The sequence below is a fragment of the Protopterus annectens genome, chromosome 8.part0, assembly GCF_019279795.1.
Source record: "Protopterus annectens isolate FY-2018-M chromosome 8.part0, PAN1.0, whole genome shotgun sequence".
Lineage (NCBI taxonomy): Eukaryota > Metazoa > Chordata > Ceratodontiformes > Protopteridae > Protopterus > Protopterus annectens.
This window is the reverse complement of record NC_056741.1, coordinates 1,922,067,312-1,922,086,898: the sequence shown is the minus strand read 5'-3', so window position 1 is coordinate 1,922,086,898 and position 19,587 is coordinate 1,922,067,312.

Here is a 19,587-nt window from a genome sequence, read left to right as displayed (position 1 = left end):
ATGACAGGAATTTAAGATCACAGCAGGCTCAAAGGGGGGGTAGAGAGAGAGAGAGAATGTAGTACCAGAGAGAGATTCCATGTCTCTACAGGTTGCCTGATAGGGGGTCTGTTATGGAAAATTCCCTTGAGAAAGGTCTTGCAAAGGTGAGTGGAGATAAGAGGAATACCATCCAAACCATTATGAAAGTTGGAGATAGCTGCTAAATGGATTCTAATAGTAGAAGCTGATGCCCCATTGTCAAACAACTCAGAAAGGTACTGAAGTATAGTAGCTGTAGAAGTTGAAAAAGGGTCTAGCATCCAATTATTAGACCAGATAGTGAACCTTTTCCATTTGTCTCTGTAGAGTTTTCTGGTTGATGGTTTATGGGAGGTCAGAATAATATCACGGAGAGGAGAGGGTTTCTTGCCTGACGACTAACTGAAGTGGAGAAACCAAGCTGTCAGTTTGAGAGTGGACAGATTTGGGAGAGTCAACCCTTGGGAGTGAGAGATTAGGTCCTGATGAGTGTCCAGGATCCATGGGGGTTGTAAATAGGTGAGGCCAGAGGAAGGGGAACCATACTTGTCGAGGCCAGAAAGGGGCAGTGAGAATCACTTTGCATCTCAACCAAATTGCTTTCTTTAGAAAAAGGGGTATTAGAGATATTGGAGGATAAGCATAGAAGAGATCCATGGGCCAATCATGAGTCAAAGCATCTCTCGGTGATTCCCCATCTGGGGGAAAGAGGGCAAAGTAGCTGCTGCATTTTTTTGTTTGAAGGGGAAGCAAAAAGATCACAACAAGGCTGGCCCCAACAGCTGAAAATTTCTGCCATAACATTTGGGTTGAGAGACCACTCATGTGGATGGAGGATGCATCTGCTCAGTCTGTCAGTAATCACATTGGAGCTCCCTGGGATATGCATTGCTATCAGAAAGCGGTTGGAAGCTATCGCCCAAAGCCAAATTCTCATGGCCTCTCGACATAAGGGGTAGGATTTGGTCCCTTCCTATTTGTTTATGTACCAAACTACAGACATATTGTCCGAGTGTATTGCAATTTTTCCTGACAGAAGGAGCAGATGAAGTTCCTGCAATGCTAACAGCACCTCTCTCAACTCCAGGATGTTGATATGGAGGTTGGCCTCCAAGCTGGACCACATGCCTTGGACTGTCTTTCCCTGAAAATGCCCCCCCCCCACCCTATCAGGGAAGCATCCGTGGTCACTGTGGCATTGGGTTGAGGAGTCTGGAAGGGGCAGCACCAAAGATGTTCATCTGCTCTCATCCACCAAAGAAGGTCTTGCTTGCAGGAATTGGTGATGAGGATCTGTGAGTTTAGAGGATGAAGACTGGATACCCACTGGGACAAAAGGAGCCATTGTAACAGTCTCATATGCAATCTTGCCAGGGGAACGATCGGGATGGCTGCCGCCATAAACCCCAGAGCCTGTAGAACATCCCTTGCTGACACCTTCCTTCGACAGAGTATCACTTGTACTTGTAATCTTAACCTCTGAAGTCTGTGAGGTGGGAGAGAGATCTGCCTTGTTTTGAGTATTGAATACTTCTCCTATAAACTCCAAATGTTGGGTAGCATGAAGATTGGATTTTTCCCAGTGCATTTTGATGCCTAGAAACTTCACCAGTGCTAGAGTGTAGTGGAGGGCCATGACAAGTAGGTGCTTGGTGGGAGCAGAGAGGAGCCAATAGTGTAGATAGGGAAACACCTGGAATCCCTGAAGTCTCAGATGAGCTGTTACCACTGCTAGGCATTTTATGAACACACTGGAGGCCATCGAGAGACCGAATGGCATGGCTCTGAAATGGTAGTGATTGGCTCCCAGCTAGAAGTGGAGACTCCTAGAGCATTTGTCCATTTTGATGTGGTAATATGCATCCTGGAGGACTATCGAGCACATCCACACACCCTCCCGAAGAAATGGGATAATGGATTGTATCATGACCATGCGGAATTTGGTTTGAACCACTGATTTTTTTTAATTGGCTGAGATCTAAAATGAGTCTCCAGACTCTGGTCTTTTTTGGCACCAAAAAGAATCTCGAGTAAAAAAAAGGATCCACACTGGTCTGGGGGGACTTATTGGATGACTTGTTTTTGACACAGCTTTCTTATTCCTGAATCTGCCTCTTCCCTTTGACTGGGTGGAACATCAGGAAGACATTTTGGAGGTTTTGGGAAAGATATTAGAGGGATGTAATAACCTCTGGAAATTATTCTCTGCACCCACTGATAATTTGTAATAGCGTACCAAGCAGCTTGGTGCAGAGAAAACAGAGCCCCAACTGCTACCAGAGGAAAGCAATTGGGCAGCGCTTCTGGAGCTCTGATAAGGTCATCTGGATAAAGAATCCCTGGGGTCCTGGTTCCGGGGACCCCCTCTGCCCCTAAAGGGGCATCTTCCACTATTGGAACCCCTTCTGCCTCTGGGGGAATCATCACCACGTGCACTGCCGAAAGGGCCTTGAGATTTTTTGTGCCATATCTTTCCACTCTTCTGGTTCCTAGAGAAAGAGCACTGAGGTTTGGAAAGACGCAGGCCAATGGCAGACAAAGTTTTTCCATCCTGCTCACACCTGGCTAATGTGTCCTTTACTTTGGAACCGAACAAAGGGATAGTTTGATAGGGGCATTCAAGAAGGAAGACTTGAAGGAATCCGGGAGATCACAAATGCGCATTCAGGTGTGGCATCTCATAACTACACCTGAACCCGCAGCTCTAGCTGCCCCTTTAGTTGAGTGGGACAGCAACCTCATGGACGAGTTGGAGATCGACTCTAGGGTAGCAAGCTGAGAAGCAACTTTATTGCGTGCCCCATCAGAAACTTGTCCCACGAGGGTTCCAGAGAGTTTGGAGATGAGATCCCTTTGGAGCCTCGTAAAATGTGCCGAATAATTCAGAGACCTGACTGCAAAGGTTGCTGAGGCAAAGACTCGCTTCCCTAATCTGTCCACCACCCAAGACTCTGTTGGGTGGGTGGACAGTAGGACTTTCCTCCGCAAGGGCCTTTTTTGTGGCAGCTACCACCACCATAGCATCTAATGGCAAGCCTCTAGACCAATGGGGGTGTTCCTCTGGTGGTGAAAGTATCTTGTCCAGTCTCCAAGGAATGGCCTCAATGGTATCAGGGTTCTTCCATGCATGATGCATGATGAGCTAGACTAACTCATCGGGAGGTGGGGTCACCCAAGAAGTAGAGGGCCAAGAACGGAAGGCCTGCAGGAACACAGACTCCTCTGAGGAAGGATTGGAGGGCTTCCAGTCATCCCTCTGCTTCAATATTTCCAGGATGTCTCCAAAGGAGACATCGTCAGGGGGTGACCGTGGGGACCCTTTCCCATCATTGTAATTCTTATCTTCAGTGACAGACTCCTCTGGGTAGTCCAGGTGTTTCCTCTAGTCCAGGTGTTTCCTCTTACATGCCTTCTTTTGAGCGGGTTCTTCAGTGGGAGCGTCTGAAGAAAACTCGGAAGGGAGATTACCCTGTATAGGGGTTTCCTGAGGCTTGCGCTCTCGGTGACCTTGGGAGGTGGCCCGTGATAGCTGCAGCTCAAAGAGAGCAGAGGGAAGGTCCAACGTAGGAGGAGCACTTCCAAAAGCAAGCACCCTCTCCATCACCCGAAAAGCAGGCCCGGAACAGAGGAAGACGATCTCGAAACCAGGGTCACACCCCGCTCTGCTCAGCCCACTCCCAGGAATGGAGCCTCAAGAAAAACCAGGGCAGGTGTCATCCCCGGATCCGAAGTTGGAACCAGTGAAAAACCCAAAACCATACCAGGAGCCAAGGGTTCCACCCTCCCCCAAGCATGAGATTGAGGAAGGGATGGTTCTGAAGGAACCGAAACCCGAAGGGGCCTTGAAGCCTCAGAGAAAGTCACTGTCAGCACCGAGGAAAGGGTTCCCCCAATGATGTCGGAGCTACGGGCTTTGGAACTGCAGGATCCAAGGGAGGAGAATAAGTGGGAGTCATGGGGTCAATAGACCCAAAACCTGGAGTGGGGTGGGTTTTTGGAAAGTTTGTAATCCCTCTGGCTGTCAACAGCTGATTGAACAGATGCACCACATCCAATTCAGATAGACTCCTGGTGGACCTTACCGACACTCCTGAGGGAGAGTCAGATCGGTCCAAAAAAGGGTTATAAGCTTGTCCTGAAAATGGATCCAAAGATGGGGAGTACTGGGTCCGTGGTGTAGGAAATGTCGGCACCGAAGATTCCAGCTTTGAGACAGGCAAAAGGGGCACTATTGGTGCTGAGAAAGGGCTCAGAGCCAAGGGGATAGTTGGAGTGGAAGTCATTATAGGTTCCAAAGAGATAGTCGGGACCGACTTCAAACAGAGAGGAGCGAGGTTGGTGCCGAGGTTACAGAAGGCAATACCTCACTTGGAACCATAGAAGTCAGTGCCGAAGGCGGTGCCGACGTGGAAGTCATAGTAATATCCACAGAGACCACTGGAGCTATACTCGGAACTGAGGTGGTCGGAGCCGAGGTGGCGATCTTGTGCTCCGAGGAATACCTGTGGGCCTTATGCTTATGAGGCTTACCCTTATCACTGGCTGGTAAAGAGGGGTCAGAATGAGGACGTTTCTTGCCCTTCAATGGAGGGGTTGAGACCTCTGACACAGAAAGGGCCTCTGAAAAAGGTGAAGAAAGCAGGCTTTTCAAAATAAGCTTATTTTTCCTTTCATTCAGTGTCCGCTGACTGGAACTGACACAAATCTGGCAAGGAGGCTTCACAGACAAGTGGGAAACCCCCAGACAATAGACACAATCATCATGCAAGTCGCTATTGGGGAGTTTACCATTGCAGGAAGTGCAATGTTTGAACCCCAAAGTCCCTTTCTTTTCAGGCATATCCAGTATACAATCCAACAATCCAGAGTTAGAGAAGGATAAGGAGGAAATGTCAACAGTGGTATTAAGAATGCCACGAGGGTAGAGAAAGGAGTTTACCAACAATGGTAAGAGAAAGATACCCATGGGTAGAGCTAGTTATAGATAACAAGATAGGAAAGAGTTTTAGGAGAAAAAATGTACAAAATACCATACATTTTCAGAAAATACAACACTTTGCTGGAGAGCTCGGTGAAACGCTGCTATATGGCTGTGCAGCAAATGAGATCTAAGGTAACCAAGAGAAGGGCATTGTGGGTAGCAGCTTAGCTCGAGAATTTTTGGTGTACACGAGCTTTGTATTAGGCCGATTCGGTTCCAAGGGCTCAGAACCAAACCCATCAGTGATGAATAGGAAGAAGATTAACAACTTCAGATTATCTGCTTAAAGCTTCTTCCATTTTTGCCAGCCTTTTGTTATATGAGTTGATATACTACATTTTGTTGGCATCCAGGTTGTGCTCTTACTAGCCAGTTACTGAAATTTACCCAAAAATATGAATTTATTGTTTCTCTCTTTCTGTTTTCATACTGGGAAGAGCTGAAATTGAACTGTTACTCAATGTGCAGCCATCTTTCTAGTCTGCTATCCTCCTGAGTGGTAGAATCTGGATCCCAGGTCAAATGGCTTTGCTGCACTGTCCTTTCATCTTGCCTCCTGTATACCTAGGATGTCCGGCCTTCTTCTTACCATCATGTCATCAACTTTCAAGCTGCCTCCTATCAGTGAACCTGTATAGAGTGTAACAATTCTTAGTACATGTTTGACAGGTTGATTGGTTTTATGTCTAGCTTTCACTCAACAGAGCTATTCCAGGTAACTGAAGCTGGTTACTAGCCATCCAGAAGCTAATTGATCCAGGGTTGCTGGGCTTTATAGCAGGCACACAGTGGCCAACAGGGGCACATACACCTCTCCTCAATATGAGCATGGGTCCCTGGCATAGATTGGAGTAGACCAGGTCCTCATCCCACTTATCTCCAGCAAATGCACATGCCCATTTGGCAGCATTGGTCAGCATGACTGAATCACATAGAGCCATATTTTACACCATCAAGTGCCTATCCCTGACATAGCAAACAGTCTGTGATCAAGCAAATATAGTAGTAATTACCTGTTTACTGTTCCATGTGTGTTTTGTGTATATAACTTGCTCTTTTTAACAACTGATTACTTTCTTTCAGCAAAAAAAAAAAAAAAGAATAATAAGATGCAGCACAGCAGGTCACTACAGAGAAGAACAAAGCTCACTAGGTCACAATAGCCGACTACTCAGTTTACATAATATCATTCCTAGGATCTTTACTAGTTCTGGTTTAAGCTCTCATGTGTAATCCACCTGTCTCCAATATAAATAATTGCAAGTGCTCTTGACACTACATATGCTCTATGGATCCTAGCTTAGAAAGATTTGGAGGCATCTACTTATAGATGCAGATAGAAAAGTAATAGGGTACAGAATCCCAAGAACACGATTAAAGTAAAGGATACAGCTCCAAAGAAGGTCACAACAGACCATTATGTGGTTCACCTGTCACTCTTCCATAGGATCCATATTAGATCTGCTCAGTAACCTTTTGTCAATAGCCTGTTTTCCTTTTCCCATCTATAATCCATATAGTTCACTGTAAACTCTGAACCTATTTTGCCAACAGGGCACCCTCATTGTAGCTACCTTTTTACTCATATCAAAGTAATATACACTCCACTGAACACCACTGCCTCAATCTCTTGATACCACATGTGCTCACTGGGTCCTAGATGAGGCTTAGAAAATTTTGAGGAAGATGTGCACCAACGCATGAGCATCTGGATGGGGAAAATGTGCATCAAGGAATGAATGTCTACCCACCATAAGTGCCTCTTCCTCCCTGTTGTAAGTAAACTTGTATATCCTTCCTAAGTACCTTTACTTTTGGATCTCCAATCAAAAGCAAGATATAGCTGGCTAATATCAAAGTGCTTTGTAAGTCAAATCTCTAGTGTCAACTCGTAACACTTTGTGTTTGCATGCATTTTATGTTATGCAGCTTGTATAGTCTTCCCTAGTCAGGAATGCTTTCAATACCATAGGAATGAACGTGTTATCTAAAATATGCAGATACAGTCCAATATCTGCTTGATAACATTTGTGACTTTTTATAAATATATTATCCTTAAAGTTAGCTCTCTCTTAAAAACATTAGACGAATATTGAAAATGACATATTATCTGTATGACCCCTAACAGTAATCATTTCAATCCAGGTCCTATGCACACTACTGTCACTGATGCAATAAACTGTGACCAACAGAATGCCGCTTCCCTAAAACTTGCTCATGTCAATGCTAGATGTATTAGGAATAAAATATTTGATCTACTTATGGGTTTGTCTGCATCAAACTGATTGTAGAAATAACACTAAGCAAAGGTAAATTAAATATTTTTGAGAAGAGAATGCAAAGCTGTATAAAGCCTCCAGTGGTTATCTCAGTAATGATGTGAAATATGAAGAAAAAAAAAATGAAATCTGTAGACCTTATTTATTTATTGCATTTGTTTACCAGGAAAGTCCACTGGACCTTGGAGAGCCCATTTTCAGTGGAGGCCTGGGGAGAAAAGCTCCACATACAAATTATACAGAACATACAGTTTCAGTTACATAAATGTTTAGAAGCCTATACAGTAATAATAATAGACATGGTTTTACGATAACACAGTATAGTGTACATGTCAGAATTAACACTGTATTAACAATAAGTAGCTAGGAAATGGATTGATGAGGAGAATGGCTGTGCAAAAGACAGGGAGGAATAGGTTCAGGAGTGGTAGTAAGGTAGGTATAGAGAGATAGGGTGGGTTGCAAGGATTGGGTAGGTAACAGGGGTAGGCATGTCTGGGATGGTTAGAGTGCTGGTTAGTTAGAAAGAGGAGGAATGCATGGATGAGAAAGAAGTTAGAGAAGAAAAGCAGAGGGGTAGATTTCCTCATAATACATGCAGCAATGTTGAAAATGTATAACGTTGTATAAAATCATGCAGTTGTTCTCTGCAAAAGTATTTGGAAGTGAAGTTGATTTCAAACAGATATACCTATTAGCAGAGCTTTTTTATGTTGGCCACTTCCTGATAAAGGCTATATTGCCATAAATGGAATAGAACTCCATATAACCCTGAGTAATTTTGAACTCAGGATGCTTACACTTAAAATATGAATACTAAAGGAAATGGGAGAATGCTTTGCTGACTGAAGATAGAAGCTTGCCATAAATGAGAGTGCTAATCATGCATCCAATGATAGTTAGTTCTAGCACCCACACTTGCTCTAGTAATGAGACTTTTCAGTTTACAGGGTGACTGTTGAAAATTCAGTCTTTACTTGCCTTTTGGAAAGAATTGTGGACTTTATGGCCTGGAAAAAGAAAGCTTCTGGCTAAAGGCACTAAGCTCACTGTCCATAGATTATGTCTCTAAGTGCCTTGTAACTGTTAAATTATTATACAACTTTAATGGTAAATATATTTCAGTAGTCTTCAGCTGGTAGTAGTAGCAGTAAGACCAGACAGCTGTAGCAGCATTTGTTTTCTAAATGTCATCTGAATTTTGTATTTATTGTGCAATAGTATAAATGACAAAACATTTAATCTTCAAGGTATGTTGTTTAATCTTATTTCAAGTAAATATTTTTATTATTCAGTTTCAAAAGCTTGTAACTGGCTGTCTAATAATGTATTTAATGGTAATTACCAGAACTGGTGAATTATAAACTGTTGGCATCTGAATTTTGGCCAGTGACTACTCTGCTATAGCTACTATTAGCACAGTGTTGCAGTTGGTTTATTTTAAGAATGTTTAGCAATTGAAACCTTAGGTTTGCCAGATAGGTCTAACTGGTGGCAGCATGATTCCATAAGATTTCATGTAAGTGCAAATTCAAAATAGTCTTAGTAAGTTGCAGTTACTGTTGGCAAAAATGCACTGAAATGCTTTGTTTTTAGTGTGCGTGTGTGTGTTTGTTGGAAGATTTTTGGATCTATAGAGTGAAGCTTAATTTGGTCTGGTTAGTATTACTCATAGCTTGAGGCAGAAGTATGCATTTCCTATTAGCTGTTATGGCCAGCATCCTTGCATATAAATTGGTGACAGAGATGCAGAGACAGTTGACCTTGTCTCTCACATTAAATGGCAGTGTTAGATGTAATTTAATGACTGCATATGACACTCATATTCTATCAGTTTCTAAAATATGGTTAAAAGCTATATCCCCGATTCAAAAGTCATACTTCCAGTTATAATGTGCTGCATTCAGAGAGAAACTAAGGGGTGCAGGAGGTGTTGTCATACTGTATTGAGACAATTTATCTTAATCCCAGAAAAAACATTTCTCCACAAACCGAAACCATATTTGTTCACATTTAAAGATCCTCTTGGCAGACTGTCTGTATATATTTCATCATATTCACATGAATGTAATAATATCCCCCTACTGGAAAATATGCTTGCTCATATCTCCCAACACATTCCAAATAAAACTATCATTCTTGGGGATGTCAACATTAACTGGCTATCTCTCCTCTCAAAACTCCTCAACAACTTAATCTGTACGGCTTTACTCAACTCATCTCTGATCCCGCTTATTACAATAACTCCCATATGGTCTCATCTCTCCTTGACTGGATTCTTCTCTCTCACCCTTCCAAATACCATAACCCTGAAATGCTACCAAATTCCCTAAGTGATCACTGTCCAGTAAAAATACTAAGATACACATCCCATCAAGCTAAACTTCAAAGGTTTATCAAACACCGACAACTAACAAACTTTAATCCCAAAACTCTCAAATCTTTACTATCAAAAGTGAACTGGAATCCCTTAAAACTACTCCCTTTGGATGAAGCTGTCGACTTTTTCAACTCCACTTTCCTTAGTATTTTAAATTCTGAGGCACCCCTTAGAACAGTCCACATAAAGTCTAACATAGCCCTATTGCTGACCGTAAACACATGTGCACTACTAAGAAAAAAAAAAAGACAGATCATGGAAAATTTAGACTAAAACTAATCAACCAGACCTCCAGAAATATAAAGAACGTAGAAATCATGTCAAAAGTCACATAAATAAAGATAAGAAAACCTTCTATAATAATCCATCTTTTACCTTTAAATCCAACCCTAAAAAGTTCTGGCACTCTGTAAATCAAATACTAGACCCAGGTATGCAAGCCTTCCCTAACCCTTATCCTGACAAAACACATGAGGAAACTGCCTCCATATTTAACAACTACTTTATAGACTCAATATCCAAATTACTAAATCAAGACAAACCATCCACCCAACAATAATAGACCTAATAGCTCAAACTCTTCCATCAGTAGTAACCATACCACTACCTTCTTCCTCAAACCTGTCTCCACTAATTGTATTAAAACTCTATCTAAATTAAAACCTTGCTCCACATCCATAGAAAACATTCCCTCTGCATTCCTTCAGGCTGCTGCAGATTTTCTTGTTTTTCCAGTTTCTATTCTAATAAACCACTCTATTACGGAATCCATAGTCCCTTCCATCTGGAAGCAATTTTATACCCTTCCAATGCACAATGAAGGAAACTCCACATATATAACTAATTTTAGACCCATAGCCATACTCTCATCACTCTCCAAAATTCTGGAAATATGTATACATAATTAAGTCTTACACTACCTTCTGCAAGAAAATCTACTCACACTTACCCAACATGGCTTTTGCCACATGCACAGCACTACAACAGCTCTCCTGTCTTTCCTAAACTCTGTATCACTAGCTAGAGACAGCAACAAACGTATTTCCTGTCTCTTCATTGACCACTCTAAAGCCTTTGATACAGTCTCTCAAACTTCTTCTCCTTAAACTAGCAAACTTAAACCAATATATGGTGGATGGAGAGAAGTGTAACAGCTATCGGTCTGATAGACTCCAATCAGTCAAATGTCTCTCAGCTTTCTCCCCTCTTCTTCCTGTTAAAATGGGTCTTCCACAAGGGTCTATCCTTGGGCCACTTCTTTTTAACATCTTTACCAACCTTCTCTACTCTTCCTGTCCTGGATCCTCACTGATACTATGAACAGATAATTCTACACGAATCACAACTCAACTAAAATCAGACACACAGTCCTCTTTTAACTCTGTAGAAAACTGGCCATCTGAAAATCAAGTTATCCTTAATCCAAAGAAAACCAAATTACTACTCTTTCTCCCTAAAAAACTTAACCTCATAAAGTCTTCCTTCTCCATACTGTCACAAAAAATACTCAAATACAGGTGGACACCAGTATAAAACTCTTAGGTGCTACTATCTATGATAGACTAACCTTTGATTTACACGTCAATAATTGTATCCGAAAAACACATCTCAAGCTAGGCCTCCTCTACAGAAACAAAAAATATCTTACCAAAACAGCAACACTAATCCTTTCAAATGCCTACCTCTTACCCACTTTACTTTATAGCTCCCAAATTCTCACCAGCCTCAACACTGGACTACTAAACAAGTTAGAAAGAACTTATAACAGGATTGCCAGATTTGCTACCCAAAATTCTTACAAGTCCCATCACTGTCTCTCACTAAAATAACTAAATTGGCTAGAATTACCTAACCTGATTCGGTATAATCAGGTTCGGGTTATTCATTCCATTCTCTACAAACCCTCTTTCTGTCCAACTATTTCATCTCTAATCTCTCATTACATACCCACTAGATTACTCCGCAGTTCTGAACAAGGCCTACTAAAAATCTACAAACCAAGGACCAAAATGGGTCACCTAGTCTATAGCTTTAACCCTTCCAAGGCCTGGAATAGCCTACCACTAGATATAAGATCCCTTGAACATCCCAATCAATTCAAAACCGCTACAAAAAATACCTTCATGAACAATGGACTTGCCAATGTAATTATCCCCATAAACACTCCCTTTTTCTACTTGTCTTCGCTCTTCCTTCCCTTCAATAAACAAACTTACTACTTTATCTTCTCCTCTTGGTACATCACTGTACAAATATAACTAGTAAAATATTTCAACTATGTAATTATGAATGTATCCCTCTGATGACTATTTCTATGTACTTCACTTGCCACAGTTTAATGTATGACACTAATGCAATAATGTGTGGTACTGATGAATGTAATGTGTGGCACTGTAATGCAGTAATCTGTGGTACTGATGAATGTATTTCTATATATACTCAATATGTAAAATTTCTATTTTCTGTTGGAGCTTTTCTCCTCGAGCCTCCACTGAAAATGGTCATTTGTAGCCCAGTCGGACAAACCCGGTTAACAAATTTAAAATAAATAAAATAAAAAAAAATAGTTGCAAAGGAAGCCCTTGTATGACTCATATCTCATGTAAGTATGCTCATCATTCTTGGTTATATAAATTTTGATTGGAAGTTCTCAATGGATTATTTTAGCTCTGGCCGTGGCAGCATGCTTGACTGAATATTCACAACTGCACCAAGCAAAATCAGATTAGGTATCATGGCTAAATTCAGTGACCATCTACTTGTATTTATTGTTTGGGGAAATATAAATAATCAAGATGCTGTAAAGGATATGCTATTTCAGAAATTTGAGGAACTTTGATGCTAATTGCCTCAGTAATATTTTTGTACTCTAAGAAATGGAACATGCTATACCATTTACCATGTGATGAATTTGCACATTATTTCAACTCACTGCAGTTGTGAATATTTTGAATGTTTTAAATGGCAGTGCTCCCTTACTCAAAAGGCATAACATATTTAAGAACCTGTATTGGATTATGTCCCAGCTCATGACCATGATATCTTATATAGATCATCTCTAGACTAAACACTGACTTCATCAACATTTAAAAGGTCTGTAACCAAGCAGAAAAGGTAATTATTGATAGCAAAAAAAAAGACTTCTATCTTGACCAACAATGTATACAACTCTAACAAACCACAGACACTTGATATGATATAGAAAAGCTACTCAATCCACAGCAAAATCCCATTCCTCCTTTTCCTCACCTGATTGATAATGAGTTTGCCACCCATTCTGCAGAACTTTTTGCACTATATGACAAAAAACCCTAGTAGCTAATCTAATGACTGAGTTGTACACTTCTCTGCAACATTAATTTATCCTGTTTTCACCTTCAAAACAATCTTGAGTTTAGTTAACAGATTCCTCCATAACTGAAACTTGAGTCTGTTACAGCCAACATTCTACCTTACAAATTCTTACAAGTCACAGTGAGTACCGTCACTCACCCTGTTTCAATATTAATTAACATCTCTGGCAAAGGTCTTCTAACTAGGATCTGAAAAAGACATTTACTGCATCCCTACAGGCACTTAAGTTGCATAAAACAATCATTCCATAGCTCGTCTCCCTTATCCAAAATTCTAGAAAAATAAATTCACACACAGTTGTTCTCCATAACTCTATTACAGTTTAGAAAGTGAAGATGATTTCAAACAGATATACATATTAGCAGAGCTTTATATATTGGCCACTTCTTGATAAAGGATATATTGCCATAAATGGAACAGAGCTTCAACAAACTTTGTAATTTTGAACTCTGGATGCTTAGACTTGAAAATGTAAATCCTAAAGGAGATGGGAGAATGCTTTGTTCAATGCAGATGGAAGCCTGGTGTAAGAGATGGCGTTAACTGAGCATCTACCAAGTAATGTGATTCTTTTCAGTTTACAGGGCAACTGCTGAAAATTCAGTCTTTGATTGCTTTTAAAAGAGAAGTGTGGACTTTATGGACTAGAACAAGAAAGCTTGCTGACTAGAGGCACTGAGCTCACTATCCATAGAGGGTGCCTATAAGTGTTCTACAACTGTAACATTATTATAATAAGTTGCTGGCAGAGATATTTCAGTAATTCGTCAATTGGTGATAGCAGTAAGACCAATTAGCTGTTACAGCATGTTTTTTAAATGTCATCTGTATTTTGTAATTACTGTGCAATATTATAAATGGCTGTATATTTAATTTTCAAAGTATGTTGTTTAACCTTATTTCAAGTGAAGGGTTTCATTATTCAGTTTCAAAAGCTTGTGACTAGCCATATCTCAAATTCACAACAAGGTCTCAGGCCAACTATTGCACCGATACCGCCCTATTGTCCTATTGGATATTATAGAGCAGAGTTGTGACTAAAGTATGGTTAAATTGGTGGATCAGACCTCTTGAACATGTTCAAAATATTTAAAACTCTGGACCATGCAGTACTTTTCATAACCTAAGCAGATGCTAAGTGGTTCAAAAACTACCTGCAAGAAAGACAAAATCAATTATATGGTATGTCGTTGCAGAAGCCAAATTGGTTCATTATACTGAAAAAACTACAATCCTGAAGTGTAATTCCTCCATCATTCACTGTAGTCATGGCTTAAAACTAAACCATTTTATTTTAATACTGCTAAAATAAAAATGAGTATACCACCAATGTAAGTGCTCTGTCTCACTGCTGTTACATGTTTACAGATATTATAAACAAAAGGCAAATACCTAAAATACTATGCTTAAATTCAAAAATTTCATTCAGTCACACTGCAAAAAGTAATATAATCCATTTCCTTTCTTTGTCATCTAAAAATGTATAAGACCTGGGGCAGTAGTGATATAGAGTGTTTGCATTCATGGAATAGCTTTTATTTTATTTTTGTTCTTATTTGTTGTAATGTGATGAATCATGTCCATAGATATATACTAGGCTAATGACCATCAGGGCCTTTGTAAGCCTAGCCATGCAATCCATCTCAATTGTGTCACTCTGTATCATGTTTGATTATTAGGATGGGTATATGTTAGTTAGGAAGTTTCTAGAGGTACTGTGGGGGTATGTTAGACAAAGGTAGACTGTAATGTCCAAGCTATCAGAGATATGGGGGTGAAACCTCCATATGATTGCAAAGAGGATGGTTTACTATTGAAATACCGAATCTGCTTTGGTTGAACATTCAGAATGTTGATCTGAAATGCTGAAATAAGAATTTTGAAACAGCAACCAAGGTGAAAATGAATATATCGACATCCGTAGTTAGATGTATTCAACATAGCAGGCAGTGATGTCACCTCTTACTATGCACATTAATGTACTGTTACACACTCCAGTCAAAGGTACATAATTCTGCTATTTTGCAGGGGTGGGCTATGCCCTCCTGCACCCCTCCACTGCAGATTAAATATACCAACTCTGAGATCGCACTACAGTGAGGAAATGGGTAATTCCCTGTTCCACACTGAATCGCGATTTCCCTGCACTGTGTCGAACCTAAATACTCAAACTACACTACCCATTTGGTATAGTGTAGTCGATGCATTTTGGTTCAACATTGTGCAGACTTGAAAACTGCCATTCGACCACATGCCAGTCGACCGATGCAGTTTTAAGGTTTTCAATGCAAACCAAGAGGATATAAAAGTGTGTTTGTAAGCTTCTTCTTTATAACACTGATGATGCATGCTAAGTAAAGTAAAACAGGTTTGTTGTTTTTCTTTCATCTCTGAAAATGTGGTTGAAAATGACAACCTCCCTGCTGGCTTTTTTGCATTTTCGAATGTAAAAAAGATAAAAACTCTAAGCTACCACAGCTAGGTAGTGTAAAAGGTATATATTTATTAACAAAAATGGTAAGTGCTTTCGCGATAAAAGTTACACCGCTTCTTCAGAAGAAGAACTTAACAATGACACTAGATATATATATATATATATATATATATATATATATATATATATATATATATAATACAAAGAAACCTATCAAAATTTAAAGTAAAAATTCATACTAAAATAGCTGAAAATCTATTCGACAATAAAAAGCTAGAACTATCCAATCAGTTAAAGAACCAATGAACTACTATATGTACAGAATACAGACCAATAAAGAAGTATATGGAGAGTAAAAAACAATGGTCAACCTTCCATTGGATAAAAAATGTAAATTAGTAAATCTATTGGTTGAGCCAACAAAATGCAGGAAAATCTGTCTAAATATAAACAGAAATGCTGTTACATAACTAAAAAAAACATACAATAATAAAAAAAAAACAAAAATGTGTTAAAGATTTTGCCCATCAAATATAATAGCTAAAATATATGTGAAATGAAAAAAAATATATATAGTACAGCCCTTCATACAGCATAGAGAAAATGTAGATAATGATAAAAAAAAAAGTGATTCACATGACATAGCAATCACAATGGCATATAGCATTAAAAAAAATAAGATAATTATAGACAGTTCTATCAGGTTTATGCTTTTTCTAGAATGGGTTCTCGATTTTCATTTTGTTTGCTTTGTTATATGAATCACGTTTTTTTTTTTCCTGTTCATAATTATGTTTTTATCCAAGGTTCTTTGACTGGATAGTTCTAGCTTTTTACTGTCGAATAGATTTTCAACTTTTTTAATATGAATTTTGACTATGAATTTTGATAGGTTTCTTTGTATTATATATATCTAGTGTCATCGTTATGTCCTTGGTCTGAAGAAACGGTGTTACTTTTACTGCGGAAGTGCTTACAAATTTTGTTAATAAATATATATACCCTTCACACTACCTAGCCATGGTAGCTTGGAGTTTTTATTTTTTTTACATTCATTGTTTCTATTACTCCACACGTTTGGATAGCAGTCTCCATCTTTTATCTTGATTTTTTTGCATTTTTATTGTATTTGGGCTATACATGAAATCAAATCAAATGGTGTTTTTTTGCTTTATGAAGAATTATTAGACAAATATAAGGTGCCAAGCACAACTACCAGACTGTAGAAAAAGTTGGATAGGAAATGAATTGGTGTAAGCAGATGCAGGAGTGGATGAAATTGTAGAAATTAGAAGGCAATGAAGTAGAAATAGAGGGATAATTGTGAGAATGTATAAAACCCTGCAGGAAGAGGAGCAAGAGGCAACTGGGTAAGGCAAGGGGGAGTGGAGTGAATTGATTGGGAAGAAATTAGCTGGCCGAGGTAGATCAGGAAATGAATTAAAATTATAAAGTTCAACATTTTTGCCTTGAAATGTCTTCACAATTATTTCTATACCCCAGAAAGATTGCCAGATATACACAGCAGCCCAGGCTATATGTTGGAGGTATAATGCAAACATAGAAGGAGATTAGACTCAGAGAGGAAGATGAAGAAGGGAAACGTATAATGGAATTGGTATGGGTTATTTTATGTTATTAGGATAACAAAAGTCAAATGCAAGACTAAGGCCAAATGTAATATAAAGGAATTTGTGGATCTGGTACATAAGGTAAGGAAGAAAGAGGAAATTACAGGAAAAAGTGCAAATAATATATATATAAAGGTATGGTTACCATGGTTGTGATATTTGGAACAATGGGGATAGAGGTTTAGTTGTGATTTGAGGAAAATTACCTTATATGAGGACTGCAATGTATGGAAAATTAAATGCTAATGTCCATTTTTTTGTGCATGTGTATATTGGTTTCACTGAAACTTCTAAATAAACCTCTCCATTTATTGTTTCAAATGTGAAAACAGATTATTCATTGTGCAAATGCAAACAAACATTTTTGCATCTTGATTAATTCAGAAACAAGTAGAATAATTTTCAATAAATTTGTGGCTACTTAATCAAAAATGGACAATGCAAATTCTGATTCAAGAATAGACCTTATAGTTTTCCAAGATAGTTTAAGACTCATCAAAACTTAATTCTAGCTCTCCCAGTGTTAAAAAAAACAGAGATGAGGGCTAGTAATTCTGCCAGTTTTAGTAAAATTAATTTACTGGCTATTAAATACACTGCCTGCATGTCATCAAAAAAAAAAACTTGGACAGCCTGAAACGAAACAACTAGAAAAGTGTAGAGAAAACATTGACTGGGAAGAATCCTGCAGCTGTTCAGCTAAAAGGAGTTCAAACTCCAGGTCTGGTACAAGAGATGGCTTCCAGTAATTTAGAGGAAAAAATAAATCAAATGTGCTCAGAGCTGATTAAAATAAATGAAACATTAAACAAGTATATCAACTCAAATAACAAAAGGCTGGAAAAATAGAAGGTTTAAATGACTATTAGGCAGATAAACTGATAAAACTGCTAAAATAAAACATCAAAATGAAGAAAAGGCTGGCTGAGTATGAAACTGCTCTAGAAGAGATGTTTAAAGAAATGGTAGTGTTGGAGGACAGAGCACATAAATAAAACCTTAAGATTTTCTGCTCTACCAGAGAAACTGGAAGGAACAGACTGTATTGATTTTATGAAGGCACAAATAAGAAACTGGACTGGTATTCCACAGCAGCATTTCTTAATTTAAAAGGCACATCATGTGCATTCTCCAAACCTGGCCTGAGAAAGCAGCTAAGATGTGCATTAGTAATGATGCAATCATACCAGCAGAAAGAGTTTATTCTACAAAACTGTGGCAAAAGGTCAAAGTATTAAAAATTGGAGACAGTAGAGTGTTTGTAGAAAATGATTGTTCACTGTACACCAGGCAAAATAGAATCAAATGCATTCCAGTAATCTGGGAATGTCAAAAGGCAGGTGAGAGATTTAAGCTGCTGTATCCAGCTGTCTTCAGAATGTTTACCTGGTGGACCAAAGTTATTTTTTAATGTAGAACAGGCTAAGGAGGAAATATAAAAGTTAGTCCAACAAAACTTGAGTCATCATACAGAAGGGGACTTTTCTTCTCATTCTTCTGATAATGAAGCTCATAGACAGACTTTACCAGTGAATCCTTTTCCAATGTCTCAAAGGAAAATGCTTGAGAGAGAAAAATGTTGACTAGAAAAATTGGAAGCATCTTGGACTGGAACTGTAGTCTGGTGTTGAGAGATGGAAATGAACTGGAAGAAGACCAGAAACACTGCAATTAGTGCATGGATGCGATATTATAAAGCATCAATCATATGTGAAATATGGCTTTATGAGAAAAAGTGAAAAAGACTGGACTTTTGCTGACTTTATTAAACTTGTGGGGGAAATGAAAATCACATACCCAATTTCAGGTCATTAATGTTTGTAAGAAACTAAAAGGAAAAAAAGAAAGTGTAAGTATAACAATTTTTGTTCTTAAGAGTATTTGTATTAAACAATTCATGATATAAATTGCATGTTAAATAGTAAAGCATTTTCAGTGATTGTGGTATACAATAAATATACTAAAATAAACAAGTACTTTTTTCTTTTTTGGTTTTAAGAAATGTAGGCATTATGATGTAGGAAGAGAAGAAAGGCCAGATAAAAGCATGTCTAAGTTAATATGTAGTAATCTTTTTGCTTAATCAAATAAGTTCTTGTATAAGTATCTGGCTTTTTAAAAATAAGAGAACATTGAATGCTATGAAAAGTTTTCCTTTAGCAAATAAACATTCAGTGTGAGTTGTACATTCTGTTCTTATGTTTCTATGGAGACAAGCTGGCAGGCAACAAATTCTGGACACTGTTTGGTCATAGAAATGTAAAACTAAAATCTGAATTCAGTAGTACAAGGTTGGGGAGAATCTGCATATTACTCCCCAAGGCATAATCACTGGGCTAGACTAAACAGAAATTATATTTCACAAGAACATGTGCATTTAATTGAAAGCTTCAACTCACATCCGATAACTATTTTGGATCATGCATCAACGTAAGATAAATGCAGGGTAATAAAGTAAAAATGAGACATTGGCACTTTCCCACCTACATGTTAAAAAGAGAAACTAT